The sequence below is a fragment of the Primulina eburnea genome, chromosome 14, assembly GCF_022965805.1.
Source record: "Primulina eburnea isolate SZY01 chromosome 14, ASM2296580v1, whole genome shotgun sequence".
NCBI classification, from domain to species: Eukaryota; Viridiplantae; Streptophyta; class Magnoliopsida; order Lamiales; family Gesneriaceae; genus Primulina; species Primulina eburnea.
The window spans coordinates 14,562,911-14,579,496 of NC_133114.1; the positions used below are offsets into that span (position 1 = coordinate 14,562,911).

General features: G+C 38.1%; 1 non-coding gene across 1 annotated transcript; it reads right to left on the bottom strand.

The window, feature by feature from the left end:
- Window positions 1-15,285: 15,285 nt before the first annotated feature.
- On the bottom strand, window positions 15,286-15,391 carry LOC140813411 (small nucleolar RNA R71). Its single transcript, XR_012113945.1, has one exon. It is a non-coding gene; the product is annotated as a small nucleolar RNA R71 (small nucleolar RNA).
- Between the last annotated feature and the right edge of the window lie 1,195 nt (window positions 15,392-16,586).

A 16,586-nucleotide genomic window follows, 5' to 3' on the forward strand; every position in this document is an offset into this window, starting at 1 on the left:
GATCGTCAAACGAGTTATGCGAATAAACGAAGACGACCCTTGGAATTCCAGAAAGGTGACAAAGTGTTTTTGAAAATATATCCCTTTAGAGGCACTGTTCGATTCGGCATGCGAGGGAAGTTATCACTCGATATGTTGGGCCATACGAAGTTCTGGATCGAGACGGTGATCTTGCGTATCGATTGGCATTGTCATCAGCTCTATCTGCTATTCATGATGTGTTTCATGTTTCTATGCTGAAGAAATATGAACCTGATCCATCACATATACTTGCACCTGATGAGGTGGAACTTGATCCATCTCTTTCCTATGTCGAACAACCTGTTCATATTATGGATCGAAAGGAAAAGATATTGCGAAATAAATTGATTCCTTTAGTTCGAGTGCAATGGACAAGACATGGTGTTGAAGTGTCGACGTGGGAATTAGAAAGCAAAATGCGAGATTTATATTCGCATTTGTTTGATTCTATGGCATCTGTTGCATTGTATTCGATGTATTCTGATCCCTTTACTGATTTTAGTTTTGATATGTACTATAATTGGTGACATATATATTTTTGCCAATGTTATGTATATAGAGATATTTGAGATTTCGAGGACGAAATCTTTTAAGTTGGAGAGAAATGTGAGACCCCGTGATCTGATTATGTAGATTATGAGTAGTAAATCAACTCATAAAATAATTGTATTTGGAAATGGAGTTGACATAGTTTATGCAAATGGAAATAAATTAAACAAATTGAAAATACTCCATAATTATTTGAAACATTATGTATTTTAATGGCAGACTTGTAAAAAATTGGAATTATATTACACTAAATTTGATGGCAAATTGGTAAATATTTTGAAAAAAATACTTGATTAAATTTTAAGGGCAATTTTGTAATTATGAAATGAAAGGAAATTGGATTGTGATAAGAATGATTTTGTTGTACGTATTCTTCATTTGATTCCAACAGCTTCGAGAGAGACACGAGAGAAACTTGGTTTCTACAGTACGAAATCAACTCGAAACGTTATCCAAACGTGAAACAAATTATAGATTCAGAATCTTCGCGTCGAGAGCTTTCTATTGAGGTGAGTTTCTTCCAGTTCCAGCGGCTATAAATATCAAAGTGCTAGAATAGCATATATTTGAAGTTGAAATTCCTGTATGTAGTAGAATAACCAACAAGAAACTAAGTTTTGAAGTCGGAATTGAATTATGATATGATTTGGATTTGATATGAATTTTTGAAGTTTCAAATGATATTTGAAACTCATACTAATGATTTTATAGTATGTTAGTGATTCAAATGAGTATGTGTAATGCCCGAGATTTAATTATTGAAATCAGACGTGATTAATTGACATGATTGAGGTTATCGAACTTGAATGAAGAAGTCGGGCCATTCCAAGACCAGATTGGGCATAGCTTATAAATTGTGCAAGCTTTGGACAGAACTATTGGCGCCCGAGCGGTAGAAAGTGACCGCCCGAGCGCCAATGTTCAACAAGAGCATGGTTCGGGCAGAAGATGTGGCGCCCGGGCGGTAGTTTGTGACCGCCCGAGCGCCAATGTGTGTTAAGAAAATATGTCGACAGAAACTTCCGCGCCCGGGCGGTAAGGATTAACCGCCCGAGCGCCATCTGGAAAACATGAAATGTGCCACGTTTTGTAATCATGCACGGTAAGTGTATATATATATATATACCTACGGTTCTTTCTTCAGAAGGAAGAAAGAAAATGGAAACAAAGGGAAACGCTGGTATAAATTGAATCTTACGAGAAATCCATCCGTCTGTCTTTAAATCTGACTTCAGTACTGAGTTCCTAGCGACGACAGCTACAACTGGACGTAAGTTTTGTTACGTTTAGATAAGATTTGAAATTATGATATCGTCAGAATTGAATAGGAATCATATATGGTATTTCTGATACAGTAGATATCGTATAATTGAAATCAGATCGAAGAACAGACTGTGTATGTAATTGTTATGATTTTCATTGTTGATTTGAATGAGATTCGATATCAGATTTGTATTATTGTTGAGAGTATGAGTTGTACCGATATTGATTATGAATTCTGGTAGTATATCTGTGATGTTGAGATTGACAGGGTTATCAAAAATGTATCGTTATGCCGTCGAAACATCAGTTGATTTAGATTGATCAGATTCAGATACGATTTCGATTAGATTTTGATATTATTGATATGACTTAGATTGTATATTGTTCAGACATTGATCAGATTGTATACTGAATTGAGTATTGATCAGAACAGATTGTATATTGAGTTATTCATTGATACTATGTATTCAATATTGTCTTTTCAGATTGGATATGGACAAATTTGAATACAGGTCATCGTCTTCGTCAGACAGGGAAGACAAAGGTATAATTCATGTGATATTTGGGAAGATATAACTCAAATCAGATCTCATTTGAGTTTCCCAATAAAATCACATACTTGATTATTGTTTATCTGCTGCTATGATTATGATTTGCTTATAGACTTTATATTCAAATCGTTTGAAATGAATATGCTTTGTTTACAGATTGTTATACATTGCATTTAAGATAGGAGAGTCGTTGGCAGCCATTGTCAAATATCTAGATGTTCGGTGTATCTCAGCTTAGGAGCAGCCCTGACTCCTATTGCAGTCGTTGATACAGCTCAGACCGAAGTCTAGGAATAAGACGTACAGTCACCCCGAGTGGGAGGGTAGGTGACAGCCATTGACGTCTTATTCACACCGGGATCCCTAGAGTTATAGTTGAGTCGAGTCTAGACATGATTTGACTAGAACTGCATGCGTTTATGGATGTGGTTTCATAGACTATGAAACCCATGTTTATTGCTTTCAGTTATGACAGCATGTTTAGGTGATTTGATTAAATTGCATGGTTATCTGAATTGAGTTGCATGCTTATTTTGATTTGATTTCATAGATTATGAAATCTAGTATTTTTGAATATGAACATGATAACATGTTTTATGATTTAGATTGTTTCTATACACGCTTACCATGTTTTATACTGGGATTTATTCTCACCGGAGTTATCCGGCTGTTGTCTTGTTTGTATGTATGCATGACAACAGGTGGGGCTGGATCGGGGTCAAGAAGATGATGAGAGAAGACGAGTTAGCGTGGTGATTCCGGACTTATTGTAGACTTGGTTTTATTACTTGAATTTAGTAACTGAACCTTAGACCTAGTTTGTACAGTATTGTACTTTTATACTGAAATGTAGTTTTTATATAGAGATGTATATTATTTAGATTCCATTACCTTCTGCAGATGCATTTTAAAAAGAAAAATTTTTAGACCCTGTTTATCAGAACTGATAATTAAATCCCAACGATGATTAAGAAAATGATTAGCGTCCGGGTCCCCACAACAGGTGGTATCAGAGCGATAGATCCTTTAGATTGAGATAGTCAGAGTTGATAGATCTTTTAGACTGAGATAGTTGAGAATGAGCGGGGTAGATTGAACTTTCTTCCTTGCATGTGATTGCTAGCATGAGATTTATTATAATGTTGAATTACATTATGGGTGCTAGCATGATTTACTGTTTTTCCCTATTACATGTTGGTTGTATCTGAGTTGATTGCAGCATGTAATTGTTAAGCCTGAATCAGAACTGAGTCTGGATCAGAGGTATATGATCAGAGGAGGGCTGAGACAGATTGTATAGATTGTGTACTAATTTGTTTGATATTCAGATATACCGCCTCGGAGAATTCCAGAAAAGGGTAGTACTTCGTCTGAACAGATAGATGCATCAGAAACTCAGATAGAAGTAAAGTTGATAGAATTACAGTTATTTCAGCCGCCGATTTTGAGTGGTATCGAGACATCTGAAGACTGTCAGAACTGGTTGGATGACATAGAAATATTGTTTGATTTCCTTGATTGTACAGATGAACAGAAAGTTAAACTTGTATTCCACCAGTTACGAGAGGTTGCCAGAAGTTGGTGGATTACAATTAACGGAGTATTAGCACAACGTGGTATTGTGATCACGTGGGAAGTCTTCAAAGCTGAATTCTATCAAAGATTTTTCCCAGTTTCATACCGGGAGGACAAAAGAGCAGAATTTGAGAATTTGAGACAAGGCCAATTGAATATTGATGAATATGATGCTAAATTCTCTACTTTATTGCGTTTTGTCCCTCATTTAGCTGGGAATGATGAAGCTGTAGTGAATCAGTTCATCAGAGGATTGAATTCAGAGGTAGTTGCATTGATGAATTTGCACCGACCTTACCATTTTGCTGAAATCCTGAGTAGAGCAAAGAGAGCTGAGGCGAGTCTGATTAGACAGCTAGGGAGGTTGTGTGTGAAGCAACCCCAGACACAGCAATCCCCTCTTCGATTTGATCGAGGTAGTACGAGTGAAAAGCAAGATTTGCTGAAAGCTCGGAAGAAGCCATTCAAGAAGATGGGAAGTGGTTCATCTAGCTCTAGCGTTTCTGGTCCAAGCCATACTGAAGTGTATTGCAGGAGTTGCGGAGGGAGACATCCCACCGAGCAATGCCAGGGAGTGACTGGTAGTTGTCGTATCTGCAGACAGCCGGGACACTTTGCTAAAGTTTGTCCCCAGAGACGGTCCCGAAGATCTTAGGGAACAACGTTCAATTGAGAAACAGACCCAAAATCCATAACAGGTACTATTCTTTATGATTATGATGCATATGTATTGATATATACTAATGCATTTCATACGAATATCTTTGACTGAGTTGCATGAAGATATGCTGTATCTGTTGGGTTGTATGTACTGTAGTATTGATGTCCTTGCTTGTGGAGGAAATATTGATATCAGAGATTTCTGTAGAATATTGTATACTACAGTAAGATGAGAATGAGATAGAGATAGAGTATGGTGTACTTGTATTGTCTGATTTGACTGCATTATTGATATTAATATGTTGAACAAGTACAGAACTCTTGCAGAATTTGTTCCAGAATTGGTAAGATTCAGACCAGAGAGGACTGATCAGTGGAGATACCACAGTAAGTATTCTAGATTTAGAATTCCTGTGATATTCAGATCGTCTATGACTCGATTAACACAGAACGGAACAGATGGTATCCTTATGTATTCAGTAGATCCACTGAAATCGCGCCTAGCATTGGCAGATTTGCCAGTGATATATGAGTTGGCCGATATTTGCCTAGATAAGATTTCAGATTTGTTGTGATCTCAGAAAGATAAACTTCAGAAATTGAATGTAGATCAGGTATTGTTTGTATGTTAGATTCAGTACAGAATGATATTAAATATACAGAATAATACATACCGAAGTAAAAGAATTGAATATTTGAAGATTGTAGTAAATATTCTTAGAATTAGGATTATTGTATAAAGAAATTATTCAGATAAGAATTCTGCTTGAAACAGATTGTATTCAGAGTAAATGATATCTGAAATCAGTATATAGATTGACCTTGACACAGATGAAATTGGATCAGTGATTGAGAATGATACTGATATCAGAAAGATCAGAAATTTCAGAAATGTCAGAATTGTCAGAAATTATTGTGTCTGATTTGGCAGATTATTTTATTCGAGTATTGCTTTATATCTGCTGAGTATTGTTATTGTTCTAAATCAGTATTCGTGATATCTTATATTGTGTGGGAGCACATTTTATTTGCAGATAAGATATAGCAGTTGATCAGAATGACATGAAGATATTTATCAGAAATCCTTGTTTTATGAGTTCACTGGACTCACTATATCTGTATAAGATATTGATACTTCGTTCTGATTTGATATTATTGTCGTTTTGAACCCGTATATGCTACAGATTATTGTGAATCACGGAGAGTATATACAGCTCCAACCGAATCAGAGTTGAATTCGAGAGTTACAGTAATTCAGGAATATGATCAGAATGTTCAGAACTAGATTTCAGTAATCAGAGTCGAGTAATAGATATGAGACTGATTATCTTGTGGTATCAGAATGTTTCAGAATTGAATAACAGAATTGATATCGATAGTCAGAGCCGAATACCAGGTAGGTATTTCTTCTTTAATTTTTATTATTAACTGATTGTTATGCCGAATAGTTCGAAGTTGAAATCACAGATAGTGTCAGAAATGCGCTGTAGTGACTTCAGTTGCCATGTTTGTGACTGAGAAGGTATGATATTCGAACAGACAGTTTTGATATAGACAGATTAGATTATTGAAATCAGACGTGGTTAATTGACATGATTGAGGTTATCGAACTTGAATGAAGAAGTCGGGCCATTCCAAGACCAGATTGGGCAAAGCATATAAATTGTGCAAGTTTTGGACAGAACTATTGGCGCCCGAGCGGTAGAAAGTGACCGCCCGAGCGCCAATGTTCAACAAGAGCATGGTTCGGGCAGAAGATGTGGCGCCCGGGCGGTAGTTTGTGACCGCCCGAGCGCCAATGTGTGTTAAGAAAATATGCCGACAGAAACTTCCGCGCCCGGGCGGTAAGGATTAACCGCCCGAGCGCCATCTGGAAAACATGAAATGTGCCACGTTTTGTAATCATGCACGGTAAGTGTATATATATATATACCTACGGTTCTTTCTTCAGAAGGAAGAAAGAAAATGGAAACAAAGGGAAACGCTAGTATAAATTGAATCTTACGAGAAATCCATCCGTCTGTCTTTAAATCTGACTTCAGTACTGAGTTCCTAGCGACGACAGCTACAACTGGACGTAAGTTTTGTTACGTTTAGATAAGATTTGAAATTATGATATCGTCAGAATTGAATAGGAATCATATATGGTATTTCTGATACAGTAGATATCGTATAATTGAAATCAGATCGAAGAACAGACTGTGTATGTAATTGTTATGATTTTCGGTGTTGATTTGAATGAGATTCGATATCAGATTTGTATTATTGTTGAGAGTATGAGTTGTACCGATATTGATTATGAATTCTGGTAGTATATCTGTGATGTTGAGATTGACGGGGTTATCAAAACTGTATCGTTATGCCGTCGAAACATCAGTTGATTTAGATTGATCAGATTCAGATACGATTTCAATTAGATTGTGATATTATTTATATGACTCAGATTGTATATTGTTCAGACATTGATCAGATTGTATACTGAATTGAGTATTGATCAGAACAGATTGTATATTGAGTTATTCATTGATACTATGTATTCAATATTGTCTTTTCAGATTGGATATGGACAAATTTGAATACAGGTCATCGTCTTCGTCAGACAGGGAAGATAAATGTATAATTCATGTGATATTTGGGAAGATATAACTCAAATCAGATCTCATTTGAGTTTCCCAATAAAATCACATACTTGATTATTGTTTATCTGCTGATATGATTATGATTTGCTTATAGACTTTGTATTCAAATCGTTTGAAATGAACATGCTTTGTTTACAGATTGTTATACATTGCATTTAAGATAGGAGAGTCGTTGACAGCCATTGTCAAATATCTAGATGTTCGGTGTATCTCAGCTTAGGAGCAGCCCTGACTCCTATTGCAGTCGTTGATACAGCTCAGACCGAAGTCCAGGAATAAGACGTACAATCACCCCGAGTGGGAGGGTAGGTGACAGCCATTGACGTCTTACTCACCCGGGATCCCTAGAGTTATAGTTGAGTCGAGTCTAGACATGATTTGACTAGAACTGCATGCGTTTATGGATGTGGTTTCATAGACTATGAAACCCATGTTTATTGCTTTCAGTTATGACAGAATGTTTAGGTGATTTGATTTAAATTGCATGGTTATCTGAATTGAGTTGCATGCTTATTTTGATTTGATTTCATAGATTATGAAATCTAGTATTTTTGAATATGAACATGATAGCATGTTTTATGATTTAGATTGTTTCTATACACGCTTACCATGTTTTATATTGGGATTTATTCTCACCGGAGTTATCCGGTTGTTGTCTTGTTTGTATGTATGCATGACAACAGGTGGGGCTGGATCGGGGTCAAGAAGATGATGAGAGAAGACGAGTTAGCGTGGTGATTCTGGACTTATTGTAGACTTGGTTTTACTACTTGAATTTAGTAACTGAACCTTAGACCTAGTTTGTATAGTATTGTACTTTTATACTGAAATGTAGTTTTTATACAGAGATGTATATTATTTAGATTCCATTACCTTCCGCAGATGCATTTTAAAAAGAAAAATTTTTAGACCCTTTTTATCAGAACTGATAATTAAATCCCAACGATGATTAAGAAAATGATTAGCGTCCGGGTCCCCACATGTATCAATATCTTCAGGCTTCATCAACTGGAAACGAAGAATTGATGTATGTTGCGACCGGTTAACATACGACAGGTATCTGTATTATATGATATATGTTGGATTGATTTGATTGATTGGAATGAGAATACATGTCTATATGCCTTATTTGTTGATTTATGTGGCATACATGACATTGAGATTGAGATATCGATGTATAAAATAAATGTTTTGTTAACACACATCGTTTAATGCATACATCGATACATGACATGCACGTTGAGCTATGATCCTTGGATACCCTGATATGATTTGATTGGATTCTGTGTTTGTGAACACAATTGCTATGTTGGTATTATATGACCTGTAAAGCATAGACAATTGTGGCCCAGATGATTGGATATGAGATTTGGGATTTGATGGCGCTTTGTCGACGCTATCATACTAGTATCCCTTATTGAGGCCGGTGTGCCAGCTCGAACATTGATTTGATAGCGATTCGTTTGGTTCTGACATGTGCTCAGTGGATGGGCATTTGACCTGATACCTCCACGACATACATGCATTGCATACCATATATCATTGTTTAGATACTTGTGGTATGTGGGGACCCGGGCTCTAAATCAGTTCCTTTCGAGATTAATCGGATCGTTGTTAGAAAACGTGGGTCAAATTTTTTGCTTTGAACTTTAAATCAAATGTATATAAACCAAGCATAAGAACTCTCTTTATTTAATTACAACAAACGTAAATACATGGTTTGTTCTAATACATCCATACCAAACTAAAGTTGCATACCATACAATCTCCAAATCATAAGTAGTACAAGTCTAGTACAATAATCACTAGCAGTCCTCTGTGCCCGAAGTCACCACTCTATCTCGATTTCATCTCGGTCGTGACCCTGATCCTGCCCCACCTGTTGTTATGCACACATACAGACATAACAACAGCCGAAAACTCCGGTGAGAACAAATCCCAGTATAAATCATGATATGCATGCATAAACAAAATATAAATCATGAAACAAACTATCATGAATAATATTAAAGCAATAGGTTCCATAGTCTATGAAACCAAATCAATATAAGCATGCAATATCAATCAAATCATGTCTTGACTCAATTCGACTCTACTCTAGGGATCCCAGTGTGAATAAGACGTCTCTGTCTCTCACCTACCCTCCCAATCGAGGTAACAGTACGTCTCATTCCTAGATTTCGGTCATGTCTGTATCGAGTGTCTACACATGGAGTCGAACTGCTCCAATACGACGATACTACCGAACATCTAGTTTGACAAATCTGTAAATGACTCCTCTCTCCAGGCTTGAATATAAATCTATAAACAAGGCATAAACATTCAAAATATAAATATAATCTAGTATGTGATTTTGTTGGGAAACTCAAATTGAATCTCATTTGAGTTGTGTCTCCCCAAAGTCACATGAATTATACTTTTCGTCGCACAATATTTATTGTAGTCGAAATCTTGAAGACGAACCTTACCAATATCAATCTGAAATGGCAATGTTGAATGTTCAATATCAATTCATAACTCCATTCAACACATGTATGCATCAACAATCAATTTCGATACCAATCGACGGTACAATGGCATAATCTTGTGACACCGATAACTCAATAGCAACAAAATCAATATCCACAACTCATAATCTTCATCAAAAGCATACATAATTTTTGAAATCTGCATAATCTCATATACAATATATGCTGAAATTCATAACAAATGCATGTGGTACCATTTCTTCGATTCGGTTTCAAATATACGCTCTTCGATATCACAAGAACATATAATAACAATCAATATCTGATTCTCTACCCATCTCAACTTCAAAATATGTCGAAAGTTAATAATACTTACTTCCCTTGATAGCAAATTGTAAGAGGAGTACGAATATCACCCCGGATCAAAAATCGGATAACTAACTGTGCGACAATCACAATTCTAAGCTAGGGAAGAACTTGAGCTTTTTCTGAAATTTCTATCGATGGTTGATGATGGAATTGAAGAATTTGTACATTATATAGGTCCAAGCCATGTGTCAACTTAATGTGCATGCTGGACTTCTCGCGCATATGCACGTCCTCAACTCGCGCATATGCGCGAGACCTACAGTCTCGGCAATGTCAATCACAACACCCCGCGCATATGCGCGCTTCATCTCGCGCATGTGCGCCAAAGTCTCTGGAGGTGTCGCGCATATGAGCGCCTTATCTCGTGCATGTGCGCCAATGTTTCTTGACGTGTCGCGCATATGCGCACATTTCTTCACGCATGTGCGCCAATGCTTCGACCTTTCTCATTTATTCTGAATATTTTCTCATCTTTTCCATTTCTTTCTTACTCCCATCTCACTTAGTGCTTCTCATTTTATATTATGCATACTCATATCCCGAGTCTCACATCAATGAGGACTAATAAATCTCAAGCCTTACATTTCTCCCCCTCTAAGAAATGATTTCGTCCTCGAAATCGTAGGCAATCTATTAAACCATATATGAAAAGTAATATAATTAAGACTGAAAAATTACTTACATCATGCAAATAACTCGGGATGTTTCTGTCTCATATCTGCTTCTGTCTCCCAGGTTGCTTCTTCGATGCCGTGACGACTCCACTGGACTTTCACGAGCGGAATAGTCTTCGTTCTGAGCTGTTTTTCTTTCTGATCAAGAATCTGTATCGGTTGTTCAACATAACTCAAAGTCTGATCAAGCTTAGCTTCGTCAGGCTGAATGACATGAGAAGCATCAGGCATATATTTATGCAGCATCGATACATGAAAAACATCATGTATCCCGGATAGAGAAGGAAGAAGAGCCAGTCGATATGCTCGATCACCAATCTTTTCTAGAATCTCGTATGGGCCAATGTATCTAGGAGACAATTTCCCGCGCTTGCCAAATCTGACAATGCCTCTGAAAGGAGAAATCTTCAAAAATACTATGTCCCCTTCTTCAAATACTAGTGGTCTACATCTGACGTACGCATACTTGGCTTGCCTGTCTTGTGCCGTCTTCATTCGCTTCTGAATTATTTTTACCTTCTCGGTCATCTCACGAATCATATCAGGCCCAAGTTCTGGTACCTCAGATATATCATCCCAATATAGAGGAGATCTGCACTTCTTGCCATATAATGCTTCAAACGGAGCCATCTCGATACTCGTTTGGTAGTTTTTGTTGCACGAAAATTCACACAAAGGTAGTGAATCTTGCCAACTAGTGCCAATGTCTAGCACTACAGCTCTCAACATATCTTCTAACGTCTGGATCGTCCGCTCTGACTGTCCATCTGTCTGGGGATGATAAGCAGTACTTAGGTGTAATGTCGTACCTAAAGCCTGCTGCAAACTGTCCCAGAAGTTTGAAGTGAATCGTGGATCACGATCTGATACAATAGACTTCGGCACATCATGTAATCTGACTACCTCTCGGACATATACCTCGGCCATCTGATCATGTCTGTACGTCATTCTGTACGGAATAAAACAGGCTGATTTGGTTAATCTGTCTATCACAACCCAAATTGCATCACAATCCCGGGATGATCGAGGTAACTTCGTCACGAAATCCATGGAAATGTGGTCCCATTTCCATTCAGGAATAGACAGACTCTGAAGTAAACCTCCGGGTTTCTTTCTCTCGGCCTTCACCTGTTGGCAATTCAAGCATTTAGACACATATTCGGCAATATCTGACTTCATCTGTTTCCACCAGAATTGTGTCTTCAAATCGTTGTACATTTTTCCTGCCACCAGGATGAATACTAAATCGGCTACAGTACGCTTCTGACATAATCTGTCGTTTCAATTCTGGTACATCTGGCACAACAAGACGGTTATTCACGTACAGAACAAAACCATGTACCTGATATTCTGACTGATGTCCTGATCTGACCATCTGAATCGACTTCTGAACATTCTGATCAGTTCTCTGCGCTTCTTTGATTTGCATAATCAAATCTGGTTCCACTTGAATCGAAGCAAGTCGTAGAGGTCTACTAGTTGTATCAAATGCTAAACCTGACAAGCAACAATCTTCAATCATATTTCAAACACCTATCGTCGATAAGGATAAGGAACATACCTTTCGACTCAAGGCGTCCGCTGCTGCATTTTATTTTCTTGGATAGTACTTGATCTCGCAATCAAAATCTTTCAGTAGATCAAGCCATCTACGCTGCCTCATGTTCAATTCTGACTGAGAAAACAGATACTTTAGGCTTTTATGATCAGAGTAAATCTCAAATTTCTCGCCATAGAGATAATGACGCCAGATCTTCAGTGCAAATACGATAGCCGCCAATTCAAGATCATGAATTGGGTATCGGATCTCATGTGGCTTTAACTCTCTAGAGGCATACGCGATTACATGACCCCGCTGCATAAGAACACATCCTAGCCCTCTGTGGGATGCATCACAATATACAATGAAATCACCCGTACCTGAAGGTATCATCAATACTGGAGCACTGGTAGTCGTTTCTTTGACTCCAAGAAGCTAGACTCACATGCTTCAGACCACACAAAAGGCGCATTTTTCTGTGTTACTGTGTAATTGGCTTCGCTATACTGGATAAATCTCGGATAAATCATCGTTAATAGCCTGCTAGACCCATGAAACTGCGTATCTCTGGCACAGAAGTCGGTCTCGTCAACTGATTACAGCCTCAACGTTACTCGGATCCACAGAAATACCATCTCCCGATATGATATGTCCCAAAAACATAACCTGTCTCAACCAGAATTCACACTTGGACAGTTTGGCATACAATCTCTCTTTTCTCAATGTCTGCAATACAATCCTCAAATGATCGGCATGTTCAGTCGTACTCTTAGAATACACCAAAATGTCATCAATAAAAACAATCACAAACTCATCTAGATATTTCTGAAAAACACGGTTCATCAATCTCATAAACACCGCTGGTGCATTCGTTAAACCAAAAGGCATGACAATAAAATCATAATGTCCATACCTGGTTCGGAATACTGTCTTCGGTATATCAACATCTCGTACTCGCAGCTGATGATATCCGGATCTCAAATCAATCTTTGAATAGACGGAGGATCCCTGCAACTGATCAAATAAATCATCGATGCGAGGCAATGGATATTTGTTCTTCACCGTCGCCTTGTTCAGTTGCCGGTAGTCAATGCACAATCTCATCGAACCGTCTTTCTTCCGTATAAATAGTACTGGTGCACCCCAAGGAGATACACTCGGTCTGATGTAACCCTTGGCCAATAGATCTTCAAGTTGTGCTTTTAATTCTTTCAATTCAATCGGCGCCATCCTATACGAAGCTCGAGATATGGGAGCTATACCTGGTACAAGATCGATGCTAAAATCTATCTCTCGGACTGGAGGTAACCCTGGAATCTCGTCTGGGAATACATCGGCAAACTCACGTACTACTGGCAGATCTGCCAACGCTGGGCTCGATTTCAGTAGATCTACCGAATAAATAAGGAACCCTTCTGCTCCTTTTTGCAACAATCTGGTCATAGTCAAAGCAGACACTAAGGGAATACGAGATCTGGAACCCTTACCGTAGAATTTCCACTCGTCAGACATCTCTCGTCTGAACCTGACAATTTTCTGGAAACAATCTACAGTCGCTCTGTACTTGGTTAACATATCAATCCCAACAGTACAATCAAAATCAGCTATCCCAAGTACAATACAATCTAAATCAATCTCATGATCTTCAAACTGTAGTATAAAATGTCTAACTGAAGTCACAGATATCAAGCCACTTCCCAATGGAGAAGAAATAGACACTACAGTAGCTAAGGACTCGACAGGAAAAGCATGCAACAATGCAAAGCGCTCAGATATGAATGTATGAGATGCACTTGTGTCTATCAAAACATAGGCAGGATAACCGCAAAGAAAACAGTTACATGCGATCACATCGTCCGGTGCATCTTGGGCTTGCTCCTCTGTTAATGCAAACACCTGAGCCTATTTTCTGGGAGGCTGGCTCACTGTTTGACTACCTTTGGCTCGAGGCTGAGTCGGAAGCATATAAACACGATTGAACGAATTAACAAATTAATAAAGGGTAGGTGAACCAGAAATCCCAACAAATTCATTTATCATTGAAATTTAATCAATTGATCTAGCATTCATATCTCTTCATTAAATTCTTGAACTTGTTTATTTAGTTTTATTAAATGTTATTAGTTATTAAACAATCAAATCAAATTTCGTTGCTAAAGTTTGAATAACTGGAATAATAATTGTTAAACACAGTCTTCAGTGGAACGATACTCGTACTCACGTACACTATTCTATTACTTGACATCGTGCACTTGCGATTAAATTTTGAGCATACAAAAACATATTTTTATTGAGGATATCACAGTGCAAGTTTTGCTCGATTAATTTTTTGACGCCGTTGCCGGGTATTGTTAGTCTACAATTTTATTTTTCGTTATTTTCTTTAGCATTATTGTATTTCTCTTGAGCTAACACTCCATATTTTATTACAGATATCCTTCCAGTGCATGCCAAAGTCACTTGACGTGGAGCTTGAGTTTGATCCTGAAATTGAAAGAACTTTCCGAAGGCGGAGACAACAACAAAGACTTAAAGAACTGATGGAAAGACACGAGCAAGAACGTGGAGAGGAACAGCGTGACAATAGACAAGTTGAGATACCGCGTCGCATACCAAAGCTGGAGTATGCCCAACCTTCTTTGGAGGGTGCACGCCCTAGCATTGTGAGGCCTATTGTGGTGGCAAATCACTTTGAAATCAAGCCAGCCATAATCCAGATGATTCAGAACACAGTCCAATTCGGAGGAACTGCAGTAGATGATCCAAACACGCACATCGCGGATTTTCTTGAAATTTGCGATACTTTTAAATTCAATGGAGTTTCTGATGATGCTGTTAGGTTGCGTTTATTTCCTTTCTCTTTACGTGATAAAGCTAAGGCATGGTTAAATTGTTTGCCTGTAGGGTCGATCGCTACGTGGGACGACATGGCGAAAGCTTTTCTCATCAAATACTTCCCTCCTTCCAAGACCATGAAGCTGCGGACAGACATTACAACATTTGCTCAATTTGATCAGGAATCTCTATATGAGGCATGGGAATGCTTCAAGGATCTACTACGAAGATGCCCACATCACGAGTTACCACTTGGGTTAGTCGTTTAAACATTTTATTATGGTTTGCTTACTCCTAACCGTACTATGATAGATGCGGCTGCTTGTGGAAACCTGTTAAGAAAGACTGCGGAGGAAGGATATGAATTGTTAGAGGAGATGGCTGCTAGCAGCTATCATCCTCAATCTGAAAGAAACAACCAGCGGAAGAGTGCAGGAGTGCACCAGGTAACTGATTTTTCTGCTATTACTGCACAACTTGATGCTTTAAACAGGAAAATAGACGGCTTGAATGTGGGTGGCACGGCGATGCGTCTTCAAGAGATATTTTTAGTGAAATGTGTGGAGGGGAACACTATGCGAAGGACTGTCAAGATGACAATCCATTCTATGTGCAAAATGAGGCACCAGTGAATCAAGTGGGAGTCCAAAACCGCACAAGGCATGACCCTTATTCGAACACATACAATCCTGGGTGGAGGCAACATCCCAACTTCTCATGGGGCGGTCAAAACAGTCAAAATCGACCGCAAGGAGGACAATAATATGGTAAACAACCGATGTACAGATCCGATCCTCCTAGAGAAGAAAAGTCCAACTTGGAACAAATGATGTCTAAGTTTATTTCATCCACTGAAACTAGACTTCAAAACCAAGATGCATCGATAAAAGGGCTCGAGAATCAAATTGGACAGTTGGCCAAGATGATAGCAAGTAGAGAGTCGGGCACCTTGCCAAGTAATACCGAGACTAATCCAAAAGAGCAAGTGAAGGCCATTGAGTTGAAGAGTGGGAAAATTTTGGAGTCGAAGGGAAAGGAAAAAACTCAAATACCGGATGAACTGACTGAGACATCCAAAGGTAAGTCCTCTAACTCCACACCAGCACCCACTGCACAACCAAAAATTGTTATACCCCTCCTTTTCCTGCTGCATTGAAAAAAGCAAAACTAAATGCACAATTTGGTAAGTTTCTCGAGGTTTTTAAAAAATTGCATATCAATATTCCCTTCGCCGATGCTTTAATGCAAATGCCTAGTTATGCTAAATTTTTGAAGGACATTTTAGCTAATAAGAGGAAGTTGGAGGGTCACATGACAGCGAACCTCTCTGCCCATTTCAATTTTTTTTTTAAATTAAATTTTTTTTTTTGAAAAAATAAAATAAAACAAAAGCAAGAGAAAATAAATAAATGGACACGAAAGAAAATTTAAATCAAATGCAA